The sequence below is a fragment of the Bradysia coprophila genome (assembly GCF_014529535.1).
Source record: "Bradysia coprophila strain Holo2 chromosome X unlocalized genomic scaffold, BU_Bcop_v1 contig_45, whole genome shotgun sequence".
Lineage (NCBI taxonomy): Eukaryota > Metazoa > Arthropoda > Insecta > Diptera > Sciaridae > Bradysia > Bradysia coprophila.
Genome location: NW_023503339.1, coordinates 340,128 through 355,169, shown reverse-complemented (window position 1 = coordinate 355,169; position 15,042 = coordinate 340,128).

Sequence of the window (15,042 nt, the reverse complement as noted above, 5' to 3'; positions counted from 1 at the left end):
TTTTTTTTTCAATAAATGCAATTATTCATCCCAAAATCTAATATATATATATTTCTTCACGGTCCTAGATATTTGAGGGAGAAAATCGGCCATAAGAAAATCGTCTGATCACATTTTTATACATAATTGGTTGTCAATATACTTCAATAAATGGAGAAATTTTTCGTCTGCGCGGTGCAATTCCTATCAAACTTTCCTACTTTTTATTACGTCAAAGATGGAATAGGTTGATTTGTTTAATAAAAGTTCGCCACACCATCGACTAATTAGAATTCAACATTGTTACGATGTATGAAGTAAGTCTATATGGTACGAATTCTTAGGAGAGGGTTGAAATTCGTTTCAACAAGTATATGCGGGCGTTTATGAATTTTAGTCAGCATTCTGTTCAGTTCAAACATTTGAAGGGATTTTCTATGATCGACAGGAACAGATGCGAGAAGTAGTTGGCAATAAAAATCACACGAGAATTTCCTGTTAGCTAAATACAACTAGGTATTGAATATGGGTCAATAATGGGATTTTGAACACGTTTAAATTCATTCTAAAAGTATAACACTCGATGACAACAACTATCCCGAATCTGTGCACTGGCAGTGTAATCATTATTGTGTTGAGAAAACGAATCATTCGACGTAATATCATAACCATTATGTTCAGCCAAATTGTCCGTATGAGTGGATACTGGTCGGACATCAGTTATTTTCGGGGTGACTAAAAGGGAAAATATTTACGAAATAATGAGCGTAAATCACGATCGAGGTGGTAGTAATATGAAACTCGCTTAGTCGGCAGTCAGTCAGTAACTATCAAGTGAGTCGTACGACGTGTACCGAAAAATTCATCTGTCATCACGAGTCACAAACGACGATTTTTTTGCTTCTGATATGAGCCGAAACCACAATGCCATTTACACTCTACAGACATTTCAACAACAAAGCATGCACACTTGATCAATGAAAGGCAACACATCGTATGAGCAAAATTCCAGTTTAGGCACAAGTTATCAACAAGATTTTATGTACAGTTGTGGGATCTTCATTTTTCCAAACGTCACTTTTGCGCACTAGTACAGAAAAATTGAACTCTCCGATCGTAGAATGCGTGTCGAATTTCAGTCTTCAAGCACAAAAATGCTTTTTTAGGCATTAGATGTGAGGCCGTAGGCCGAGTGTGACAATACACATCTTGTGCCTAAAAAATCATTTATAATCGAGTTGTATACAACGGTTTTCGCAATAAAGGCAGTGGGAAGTCCCACTTTTCGACACTTGTTGCGAACAAAAATTTATCGCACCCAAAATACATCGACACGATCATAATCATATATTCATCAAATGTAATAACAACTGTTATGAATACTGTTAGAACTGTCAACAGTAGCTGTCAATTTCAGTTTACGTTTTTAGCCCCGTACGAAGTACGAAGGGGCTTATAGGATTACGATGCCGTGTGTAATTGATGGAATTCGAAGCAGACGGTAAGGGCAAAGTGTTTGCCTATGTTCATAGATGACGAATCCGCAATAAAAATTTTGGCCGTCTGTCCGTCTGTCTGTCACGTCGATATCTTGAGTAAATCAAATCCGATTTCAAAATTTCCCTGAAAGATAGTCAAAATAGTGAGGCTAAGTTCGAAGATGGGCGATTTTGGGTCGACCCCTCCCGAGCTGGGGCCCCATAAGTGATTTAACGTTTTCCGAATATATCTCTGGCCATTTAAAGGCTACACTTGTAAGTGATACGTCAAATGAAAGGTATTTACAATACCGATCGACGAAAAAAAAGTTTATGGAAATTGGATGACCGACTCGTGAGTTGAAAATCACTTTTTATTTTCTATAAACAATAAATAAAACTTTGTACTGACGAAAATTATAATTTTCTTCTTCTTCCTTTTCTTTTTACTGAGCTTGAACTTTGAGTTGGATGTAAACAGTGTCCGTTTTCGATCTCAGTGTACAAAGTTTTATTTATTGTTTATAGAAAATAAAAAGTGATTTTCAACCAGTAAATAATGTAATTTAATAAAAAACCATTGCAGAAATTAATTTCACTCATAATTTTTGTGTTTCAATATGTTGATAAGAGCAAAAATGAGAATTTGTTCGTATTTGGTGGTCGGTGCAGTGTTGTTTTGAAATAATAATTTCTCTGGATCTAACACTAATTTTATAAATGTTTTTCTGCAATAACGTCGTAAGATGTTCAAAGTTCCATATTAATTTATAAAAAAAGTGCTCCAATGTGAATTGATCGAAATAATGACTACACAAAATGTGGTTTATTTTCATACAAAGGTGAGTGATTCCATAAAGCCAAGAACAGATGGCTCTTTAGTAAGTAGTCGGCCCTCTTAATGTACGGAAAGTGGAATCATTTTTTTAATTCTTTTTGGAATAAGTTATCTCCGTACATGCCTGAGACATTACGAATGCTGCTGGTGGATCGCTTCGACTTACATTATACTATATAGCTAATGGAGAAGCTATTATGAACAGCGTTCAATCGCGATTTATTTGTTTGTCGAGTTAAATCTCGTTTATGACATCAACAAATGGGTTTATTAAGGTACTTATTGTGTGAGGAAAGAGGAAATGTTAATGTATAACAACAATTACCATTTAATAATAAATTATTTCTTCAAGATTTCTAATAATCAATGAAACGTCCGAGTTAATAAGATATGAGTCTCAGGCGTTACAATTTTTGCTGCATGTGTGTGCATTTCGAGTGTTTTATTTTTCTTATTAATGGGGGTTCGGTGAAATATTTTCAATTAAAATGAAAGTATACTCGAATACCTATCTAACGATACTAATGCCACTAACAAAACTGGCTTTGAGCTTCTTAAATTGCAACCTTGACTGCAACTTGAAGCACAAAGAAACATGAGATTCGTCCGAAAAAATTACAATTTTTGCTGCGTGTGCATGCATTTCAAGGGTTTTATTTTTCTTGGGTTCGCAGAAATGTTTTCAATTGAAATGAAAGTAGACTCGAATACCTAATCTAACGATACTGATGCCAAAGTAACACCAACGAACGTAGTGCATAATGTAAGGCATGCATCATCTTTGATGATCAATGTTACAGGTCTATAATATAGTGTAGATATTGCAAATTGCAACCACAAATAGGACTTCTTTTTATTAAACTGTCTACTACTCGACCTGTTTTCAAAAGTTAAATTGCTAAACTTCTTGAGTTTATCTTGACGAAATCGAATTAATCAAGAAACTTACAAATTTCAGAAAATATGTATCTTGAGCTGAGTGTTTGAAACACTGTGTTTCATATTTGAGAAAAATGTAAAACAAACAAAATTAAGAACATTACCATTCAAACTTATATCATTATTGTTATTATAGCAATCCTTCTGCAAAACGGCATTCAGAAAATTCTACATTTTCCCCAATGCTACATGACCTTAACATTCAATTAATACCATCATCCAGCATGTCTGTGGTAGAAAAATGGGTATCAAAAATTTTATTTTTTTCTGATTCCGATGTAGGAACTATTTCCCGTATTTTCCTAGAAATAGTCCCTGTAAAATTGAGTCTTCTGCAAAATGCGTCCGATTTCGGCAGACTGTTTTTTTAAGATGGAAAAATCATTATGCAAATATCAAAGAGATCTACCTGTTTTTAATATCAAATCTGTTTAAATATTAACTTTCCTTGGTCTATTTAAATTATATAAGTTAATTGGGGTATCGTGTCTGTACAGTGACGCATCAATATAATGTTTTTAGAAAATAAAATGGGTTCGTCAGCATCAAAACTCAATGAGAATTCAATGTTTGGTAAAACTAATTCAGTCATAACTGTTTTATTTGTAGATTCTACACTGAGGGGAATTCTTGCATGTGGGTAAAGTTGGCAGAAGGCAATAAGTTAATGTGCTGGCACAAGAGAAGCATTGTGATGATGTTGTTATATGCTGGACTAGTGTAACGTTAACAACTTAATTCGTAACAAGTATCTACATACCGACCCTATAGTCTTATATCGAGCCGACCCGAAGAATGAATAAAACATTATCTCTTTGTCATTAGTCAAGAGCACACGTATTTTATTCAAGTTCCTAACCACGGACCCCTGGTGTTTTCTCACAGATTACATTGTTTATGTAGTTTGGCATAACATGAAATTGTGTTAGCCCAAGAAAAGCGTTGCGATACCACAAGAAAACGCAGGAGTATCAGTGGCGTATACACACACATAAGTTCGACTACCACATGAACCCAGAATCTGTTACTTGCTCTAACCAATTTACGAAGGAAAGGGTAGGATCCTTACTCCTATAAAATGTTACGCTAAAGGTGTAAAGATTTACAAATAGCCAATGTAGGCTAAAATGCAGTATAGGTGAACAAGGGGGATCGGCGATTTTTTGACTGTGAATGGTAGAGAAATGTCCCCTGACACCATTTCAGGCGAAATTAGGGCGCGGAAAGAAATTTTAATTTTTTCATTTTCCTTGTACAAACAATATTTTTCTTTGACTCAAATTAATTTTCCTTATACAAAGTGACAAAATTAAAATTGCTTTCCGCGCCCCAATTTTGCCTGAAATGGTGTCAGGTGACATTTCTCTACTATTCCCAATCAAAAAATCGCCGATCCACCCTGTTCACCTATACTGCATTTTTGCCCCAATGTATTCTGCATCCTGAGAAACTCCTTAATCTCAACGTATTTTGAAAATTTTCTCAAATTAATTTTTGCTCGCTTCTAGATATCTGCTTCCTCAGTCGCACTTGTTTGGATTTCTTCTACGAAGAAGCTACAATCACCAAATAAAATATCCGTAGGCGACCGATATAGTTAGAGATCGGAAAGAAATCTAAAAGGTAAACATACTGTGTTGCACACGTTAGTGGGATTTCGTATCTATGGTGTTAGTTTCCCTGAAATAGCATACAATCTATGTTTTGAAACAGGAGTGAATGCTATGCATTTATTTTTATTTTATTTATTTATTCCGATGAATTCAAATAACAATTTACAAGTATATAAATAAGTTCGTCGTTTCATTTTATAAATCAATTCAACTAACCGAAGTATTTTTAGATATTGACCGCTAGATTTTCTAGCTAGTTTATTGCTCGGCCGCTGATGTGGCTTAATTCGTCTATTGAACCCTCGAACCGATGAAGTACACAGTGACGTACGAGGTGATCAATTGTTTGGGGTTGACCACATTCGCATAATGGTGACGAAACCAGTCCCCATTTGTGCATCATATAAGCACAACAGCCATGACCTGTTCTGACACGATTTAGACGGGACCAAAGTCTTCGTGGCAATTCGGCTCCTTCTATTTCGGTAGTAGGGTCGTCTATGAGATCTCGATTCGACACATCCGAAGCAGTCCACCACTGTTTCCATCTCGTTTTCAAGTTTTCAAGTTCTTGGAAGTTTCGATAGAAATTCCAAAACGGTTTGCGAGACTTGAGTCTTGGTATGGCTGGAGCCGATTGGATGTCATTGTTGATGGGTAGCCTTGGGTTGTCGCGAATTTTTATGCATTCTCTTATTGCCGATTGTTCCCTCATAATTGCTGCCGGGGTGATGTTGCTCAGCGCATATATCCATGGTATTGGTGTTGAGTGGACGGTTCCAGTGATGATTCGCATTGCAACGTTGATCTGTGTGTCGATGAGTTTGACGTGTGCACTTCGCATCCAGATCGGTGAGCAATAATCGGCGATGGGCAAGATCATTGCTTTTGTAGTTATGCGGAGTGTTTTAGCTGAGCAGCCCCATGATGTTCCTGTGAGCTTTTGAACGACATTGATACGAGATCTTAATCTGCTTCGGATACTTTCAATGTTTCGGCGGTAAGTCAGCGAACGGTCCAGATATACTCCAAGATATTTTGGGAATTTTTCATGTCTCACGTCATCGTCGTCAAACTTAATTTTTGAGCTGGTAGTTTGCTTGGCGGTTGTTTAAGTGGAAAGAACACGACACTGTTTTCCCAGTGTTTGGACGTAACCTCCAGGTCTTGAAATATCCGTTTAGCATTTCCAGATCTTCGTTTAGCGTTTTTTCGATTACTTCGAACGATTTTGCCTGAAATGCTAGGGCATTGCATTATCGTCGGCATACATAAATTTCCTTGACTTGGTATCTGGAACGTCGCTTGTGTAGATGTTGTGATGCTATGCATCATACACATATACAACAAGAATCGTGTTTGTGTCCCTTTTCGCAAAACTATTTTAGTTCTGAAACTATGGGTGACATCAAAGACCGACAACAATGCCAAAAAAAATGCTGGTAAAATTTATGCTCCAGAAAGCATATTAAGAAAGAGGTGTTACACACACACACACAAACACATTTCACCACTCAGGCACACAGAAACCACATAAGTCATTTAGGTGAAATGGAACTTAAATCAGTGGCGGATTATCCCATGGGCAATTCGGGACTTTGTCCTGGGCGCTGGAAAAAATTATGTGCTAAATCGAAAATATCGCGCCAAATTTAGATCGCTCTAGAATGATTTCGTTGTCAATATTTTAATATTTTGTCCATTCTTCCAAAGACATTTAAACTTTTTACCGCCAGTATGTCACCTAAATTTTTAAAAATATTTCCAAGTCTCAATTTTATGTTGTATATTTCGTATTCCTATACTCTCAAGTCTGCCGTAATTTGCATAAGAAACTTAGTGCGAAAGAGATGCAAGATTTTGAGAGAGAAAATATATGAAATTCTCTCGCAAAATCTTGCATCTTTTTCGCACTAAGTTTCTTATGCAAATTATGGTAGAAGTAATATTGACGAAGTAGGGTTCTAAAAAGCCTGGCGCAAAACTTGAGCCCAAAAAAATTCACTTCAAAGGTGTTTTGACTAAAACATAAAAATACAAAAAATTTTCAACAGAAGCCTCGATTTTTTTATCATGAAGACATACCCTAATATTTTGTAACAACACTTTATTAGGAGTGTTATTATTACCCATCAGATTTTTATTTTGAGGTAATATAAGCTAAGCTTGTCCTGCAAATTCAGGTGGAAATTTACGAGTTTTTGAAAGTAGATTTTGTATTGAAGGTCACCAAAAAGCGAATTTCGATTTTTTTTCCGCGCTCGAAATTTAAAAAATACTTTAAACTATTACTAGTCCGATAAAGGTATGACCTGTAAAAAACATGTGACCTTAAATTGTCTTGTGAATCAGGAAAAAAATTTAACTTTGTTCGGTTTAAAATCTTTACAGTGACCCGAAATTTGGTAAAATTAGAGTTTTTTGAAGCAAGTTGAAAAATCAATACTTTTGAGAAGCTTGACACTCTTTTTTTTTTAATTTAAAATTGATTAATAGTAACTAAATAAGTCTCTTTTTTGTTGTTTACACAATGTTGATTTTCCGACTTGCTTCAAACATATTTTACTAAGATAATTCGAACCACGGTTTCGACAACAATTCTGATTAAACGGTACAGTGAGACAAAAATAAATCGGTATTTATGATGGACTTTTCTTTTTTCTTGTTATCATCAGTGAAGATTCAGTAACGCTTGTCCGTACTACCTCCTCTCACTCATGCGACAAAAATGTCTAACAAAACAGGAATTTTATAAACAGCACCCGAAAACAAAACAAAATTGGCGCTAGATTTTTATTTGCCAGGGGCGCTAGAAACGTTAATCCGCCACTGACTTAAATTAATGTTGAACGGTAATATATGTCTTGTGTTTTTGTAGACTTGTTCGAGCACTTTGTATTATTATTTGCAGGAAATGTAAAATTCTATCAAAATTTATATTCTTCCAAATCCGCCACATTCGAAGCCACACTTCAACGTTTGTAGGTAAAGCTAAATCGAGCGTGTTCGCTTGTTGCAATTCGGTTGCAACCTTTGGTTTACGGAAAAGTCGTATTATTGTCTCTATTAAGTGATATGAAATGTTTTGTTTTTGTACTGTCTAGAAAGAAGGTAATATAAAGAGAAATACTGGATTAATTTCGTAAAGCAGACAATAAGAGAAATTCAAAATGAAATCATACTTAATCAAAGCCCCTAGCGGCTTAATAGAGGTTTTACCACGTCAGATAGAGTAGTTTTTGATACCAATAATACCATTAGCAGCCTTAATGGTAATTTTGCTATGACATTATGAAAAAAGGTATGGAAATATTCCCATACTTCGATTAAAGTACTACTTTATTTTTTACTATTACCCTGCTAGGTGCTTTGACTTAATCCTATTTGTGTTTTGTTTTGTATTTGGTCCCAAAAAATCCAGTTAAATCACATCTAAGTATTTTCGACTCCATCTGATCATGTCCACTTGTCATGAGTAAAGTTAAGACTCCAGTAAGTAAATAATTTCATACATGATCCCATCAAAACGATTAGAACTCCTAAAATTGATCCTTCCTTGACCTCGTCCTTGACTAACAGCAGCTATGAATACTCTTAGTACACGATTTTATTACATCTCTTATATTTTTAAAATAATTGCCATATTTACTATGCCAAATTAAAGTGAAGTCTAGTCTGTCGAACGAAAACTTATCGAGGAACATCATTATTCACCGTACATTCATCACACTTCTCAAATCGTTGATCGTTATTATTCACCTACAAAAACAGATAAACAAATTACTTCATTTCTGCTGTCCGATATAATCAAACTGAACTTTAGCTATGGATTATTAGTTAAAATATAACTGCAGTGATGTTGTCAATGCTCTTTCTCTTTTCTTTGTTTGAATAACGTACAAACAACGCTATATGAGCGATGACTGATATACGTGCAACTAAATAGTTATTTTATTTCATAAGTAAAACATCATTTCTATCCCTAGACCTGTTTACAAGGTCTGCTCAGAGAGAACTAAAAAACTACGGTTTCTGATAACTTTCGGCGCGTGATTTCGTCTTTTTTCGTATCATGAAGCATGTTAATGTTATTTTTCTGCGATCGGTCATACAACATCAAAACAACAAAATATAAATGTTACATCTACTGATTCATTTCTTTTTAAAGATGGATATGCGCGCTATCTACTATTCTCTAGTAAAAGTTATGACAGAAAAGTTTATGCACAGAGAAAGCTACAAAATATTTCTTAAAAAGCAATACTCATGCGGTCGTGTTGAGTATTTTTTTTTTGGTTGAATCATTTTATAGAAAATTAAATTTGTGAAGTAAGTGGACAAGGATTTTGTAGGGAGCTAGTGTGAAGCAAGGTAAAATATGTCTACCCTACAAATAATTCAGAAATAATCGAAATAGGTCAGTTTCAAGCCCTGTAAAATAAAATAGATTGTCATTTGGTATGGCTGTTAGTCGGTATCAGTCTCTTTCCATTGCTTATGTCTACCGTAAAGACTGTCTGTAAAACATGGAAATATCAGGTTCATCTTCTATTTCAACCTGAAGCTGACATTCTTATAGTCTTAAAGCGAAATTTTATTTGGCAAATTTTAGGAAACACTTTATTCGAGGCGAGCAAAGAATAGTTAAGACAATATTATTGTTGAATATATATTCTTTAGACTTGCACGATGCGTAGTTTTGTATACCATGGTGTATAGTTTGACATGACCAACGTTTCGATTGTACTCAAGTTGTTGAAAACCTTTACCTTTAAGCAAAGGCTCTATACCAGGCAAAAGTTGACCGATTTTTAAACGTCGGATTCGTTCCTTACATCCGCCGTTTATACAATGACAACAAATGAATGAGGGTGATATGGATTTTAATTGTGCGCGAAATTTTTGAAAACGCAAATGATTTTTGTGGAATTTTTTTTATTTTTATTTTTTTAAGGTATTTCAGGTGTTAGGTATTTAGAGTGATATATATTTGATCACCCTATATACCTAAAACCTTAAATACCTTAAAAGAAAAAAAAATCCACAAAAATCATTTGCGTTTTCAAAAATTTCGCGCACAATAAAAATCCATATCACCCTCATTCATTTGTTGTCATTGTATAAACGGCGGATGTAAGGAACGAATCCAACGTTTAAAAATCGGTCAACTTTTGCCTGGTATAGAGCCTTTGCTTTAAGACAACACAAATTTTTAGCCGAATATATCCTCCTCAGGCCTGAGAGCCGCCGAAGTACAGCCGCCGAACAAGCCGTCGCCGACACATTTTGGTCCAGCCGAGCCGTCTAAGCCTGAAAATTCCGGCTTAAGCCGGCTGAAAATCGGCTTGGAACAAAATGTGTAGTACACATTGTGTACGTAAAAATTTAATGAAAATTTTCGCTGAATTTTTTGATTATATGAAAATTTTAAACATTTCTGACTGACAAATGAAAAATAAACGAAACACTAATACTACAATATTATCACAAAACGAATGCTTCTGTTTCGTAACATGAAATTTACGGAAAAAATTATTTACTCAACCCTTAAATGTCTAAATCCTATTCCTATTGTTTTATAGAAATCCATTTATCGACGTTTGTAATGTGTATGTGAATGTGCAACAACCTGTTTGTTCAGTCGCTGTCAGCAACTGACTTAATGCAGGGTTGCAGTTATCCATCACTGAACTTAGCACTTTTTTGCTATGTCGACATAAAGGCCAGGTAAATTTGCTGACGCCAAATTTTCTCCCTTCATTCAAATTTCTCGAAATCCTAATCAGTCTAACAGAGCTACTTGATTCGAAAAGCAGTTCTGCGATCATCAAAGTATCGACCCGTTTTCTATTGGATAGATTGGATACACGTTTCCCTGGTATCTGAAAATATGATAGTAGCAGGATTTTTGGATCCGTCCATGCATAAAATGGACATAATATTACGATATTGCCGGGAGAAGGCAATTTGTTAACAAAAAAAAGGCTAACCTCGATCCATTGACCATGGAAATGGTTATGTTTGTGCATGATAATTTCGATTACATAAATTTAAATTAAATCCACTTTCTAATCTTTCGTTTCGAGTAAAATATTTTTTTCTTCTTTGCACTGCAACAAGTGCGTTCCTAATAATTTGAAAAATAAATTTTCTTTATCGTTAACACAAAATATGCATTCTTTTATTTCATGAGTCTAAAGTTTAGACTCTAAAGTTTTCTAAGCACAAAAGAATGTACCAGCCGATCCGTTTTAAGCCGGCTTGAGCCGACATTTTAGCCGCAGCCGACATATTTTTTTTGGCTAGTCGCCGCCGTTTTTCGGCCGGCTCTCATGCCTGATTCCTGCTAAAAACAAATACATTTTATGTGGTTAGTAGTCTGAATTCTTTAAAGATGTCCTGATTAATATTTATATTTTGCCATACATAAACGAACGTATCGTATGTTGTTGTACAAAAAAAAACGGATAAAAGCCACGTCCTAATAACACTAGAGACATTACAAAGACGCTTCACGTTTCAGCATAATCAAGGAAACCAGGAGCAATTGAGAAGCGAATATATTTTAAATTTTTTGAATAGATGTGCCAGGATTTCTCCTTGGTTTCCTTTGCTTGTCTCGACCAAAGCGATTTTTTTTAGCTTTCAGACTACATCTTAAACATTCATTTGAGTTATTATCATTTCAATACGGCCGGTGGCCAATAACTTCAGACTGTATGTCGTCGGTCGTCGCATGATTAGCTTCAAAATATTTAACGTTCAATTAACATTATGCAGCCTTCAGTCAGTCATAAAATATTCGACCTAGTTAATTTCTGTCGTACAAAAATATTCAGCAACATCATCGTCACATTTTAACTTATTTGTAAAGTAGCCTTGGGTTGAACCAATTTGGAAACACATGAAAATTCTCTCACCATTTGCGTGGCACAATGAAAAGATGTTTTTGAGCCAGCGAAAAATCCGTTGAAAATTTTAATGGGTTAATTTGCGTACATGTTGACAAAATTGAGGTAGGTATTTAACATCACGTGAATTTCTGTTCTCGTATCAACTTTATTGCGAAGATATAAACCTGAGTAAATAAAGAAAATTAAGTAAATATCGCGAGATCTGGTGCTTAACATAAAACATCTTTTTTCGGTAGGGAACAGTTATTAGTCGTTGTCATGTGATCAAAACAACGTTCAAGATATGTACATATTTGATTAATTTTATTTATTTATCAGACTATTGAGACTCACTCTATCAAAATTAGCAAAAAATAATTAAAACCAGTAGTTGTGACTCTTCTGTACAACTGTTTAGTGAGACATCCGAAATTTGTGACAATTTTAGTCGAACACATTTTTCGATATTCAATAAAAATTTATTCATATTTTCTTCAAAAGAGTAAGTAAGTAATCGGGATCAACAGGTTCATTTGAACTGAATGAGAATTATTTTCCTCATCCAATCAATGAAATGAAAAAGATGAGTGCGATGGTGAATCTTTGATATTTCTTTCAATCAATCATTCGCTTCTCTGATGCTTGGCAACTACCATTATCTCGAAACAGCCCTAAAATATCAGTTATGATCGTTACAATTCAATATGGAGGACTTGCCGATGACAATAAGTTGTTTGTTGAAGCCTAAGTGTCCAGTACTCATTACTCCGGTGAATGTTTTTTTTGGAATGGTTCTGTTCACCTTGATTAGGTACTTAGAATCGCCCAAAACCACTTACAGTGGAGGTGTGACGCAAGTCCTGTTATCCACTTACAAAAGAACTGATATCGGTGTAGGTGACGCTTACAGATTCGACACGCAAAAAGATATGCGTCACAAATGGCAGCTGATGAGGAAAGCGCGCGAAAGTTTGATCAACAAAAATTATACACAAAAAAATTTAGGAAGAAATTATAATAAAAAAATTTGCGTCAACAAGTGGCAGATGATTCGGCTTTCTTCCGTTTGAATTCCATTCTTTAAAGAAATATATTTCACACTTTAAAAAAATTTCCTTCTTCAACATCTGCCACTTGTGACGCAAATTTTTTTTGTTATAATTTTCTTTATAAAAAGTTTTTGTTGATCAAACTTTTTCGTGCTTTCCTCATCAGCTGCCATTTGTGACGCATATCTTTTTGCGTGTCGAATCTGTAAGCGTCACCTACACCGATATCAGTTCTTTTGTAAGTGGATAACAGGACTTGCGTCACACCTCCACTGTAAGTGATTTCAATAGCGTTTTAAGCTATTGAACTATAGGATTCATAACTCAGAAAGTATGGCAGATAGAAAGCCATATTTTCCGAGTTATGGCTGACATAGCTCCCAAATGGCAGATTTTTGTTGAAAACACTGAAACACGTGTCGACTGAAATCTGAAACTCTTTAAATTTGTCTTTTAAACGAACTTTCTATCTGCCATACTTTCTGAGTTATGAATCCTATAGTTCAATAGCTTAAAACGCTCATAGCTCCGAAATTATAAGCTTTTATGAAAATTCCTTAAAATTAGTTTCTTAGAATGACGTCCTTGATATACCCTGAAAATTTCAGCCAAATCCACCGGTAAATTCAAAAGTTTCGTTGTAACAAAGTGACAAAGGTTGGTAAAATTCATCTATTTCAAAATGTATGGAAATCAATTTCTTCATACAAATTTTCAAGTTTTGAAATTTAATATCTCGGCCAAATCTTAACCTTATGAGGCGTGTGATAGCTCGTTGCACTCGTATGAACGCCTAGATTACGAATAAATTAAGTGGGGGTAGTAGGAGCGGTAGGGGAAAAGTCAAAAAAGTTGTGTCATGATGAAAAATTTTTGTTGTCAAATTTTTCAGTGTGAACGGACTTGCGTCACTAACGTAGGGCCATGATTGGTATTGTAAATTCCTGAGTTCAAGAATGCTTTTGCTATGAGAGGGGTAGATTCGGAAGATCGGTTCCGGTGTAATTGGTGTGATTGATGTCACTGCTTTAGCAAGTTCGTCTGCTGAATAGAGGATGTCAGCGGATAAAGTGCTTAGAGTTGGTTCGTTGTCGGTTTATATGGGTAGGTCCGGTTGGAAATTCTTGTAAGACGTCACAGGCCTAGTTTGCCTAGTGGCAGAGATATGTGAACATTGATTATATTGCTGTAAATGCCTGATATCGTCGAGTCGCTGATAACTGATCCGTTAGTGTAAATTACGATATGATTTTTAGGAGAAGGTGTACCATTGTTCCACTTATCGCTCTAGGTATTTTTATTGTGAATTTACTATCAAGTTTCAATACTAGACTGACCAAATTAAAGATGGTTACATACTTCGTCCTCAATTCTTACCTATACCTTGGTATGATCTGTCTGTCCGTGCAAGTAACTCTGTTATCTCGCCAGTCTATCGAGGATGTTGATAGCCCCATATTTTTTGAGAATATCTTATCTAAGGGTTGTTAGGATAATTTTTCACGGACTTGTGATAGCTCCTACGTCTACACGGTCAAATTAGTAAATCAAAATTAGTTCAAAAGGAAATTATCGACGACAGCGTCCAATGTCCATCCACCAGAAAAATACAAGATTGCTTCCTCAATTTTACGATATGAGTAATTTGCAGCCAGTTATTAATCACTACTATCACATGATTCAAAATATTCCTAAAAACACTACCTATCCAGACAACAACATTCCGTATGAACAAAAAAAAACATTTCACTTGCAGCAACAGCAACGACAACAAGAAAATGTGTTTTTTTTTTCTCTTATCTCTGTTGTATTATTATACTTACGATCTCGTGTATAATGTCTTTTGGTACTTTTTAAATTTAAAGCGAAGAAAAAAACATGTCAATAAATTTCAAAATCAAGATAAACGTCTGGCTGAATCACTCACTGAACGAAACGCGAATTGTTCTAACCATTTTGATACTTTTTTCGATAACTGCACGCATTTCTCGCTAAATAAGAACTAATGGTCTAATCAGTTGGTTACTAAGCGTAAAAGTTTCTCTGAACTTATGACGCACCTTCATAATTGGATAAAATCGTACAACTTATGCTAATGGTATCCTGAAATTACGGTTAGAGATTTGAAGGTAACGATCTCAACTTGTCACTCCTGTATTCAACCAATCGGTGTACTAGTGCGAGCGTGTGAAGTTTGAGGAGACTATTAATTAAACCTTATCCACTGTCAGTCAGTCTGTTACACTTTACATG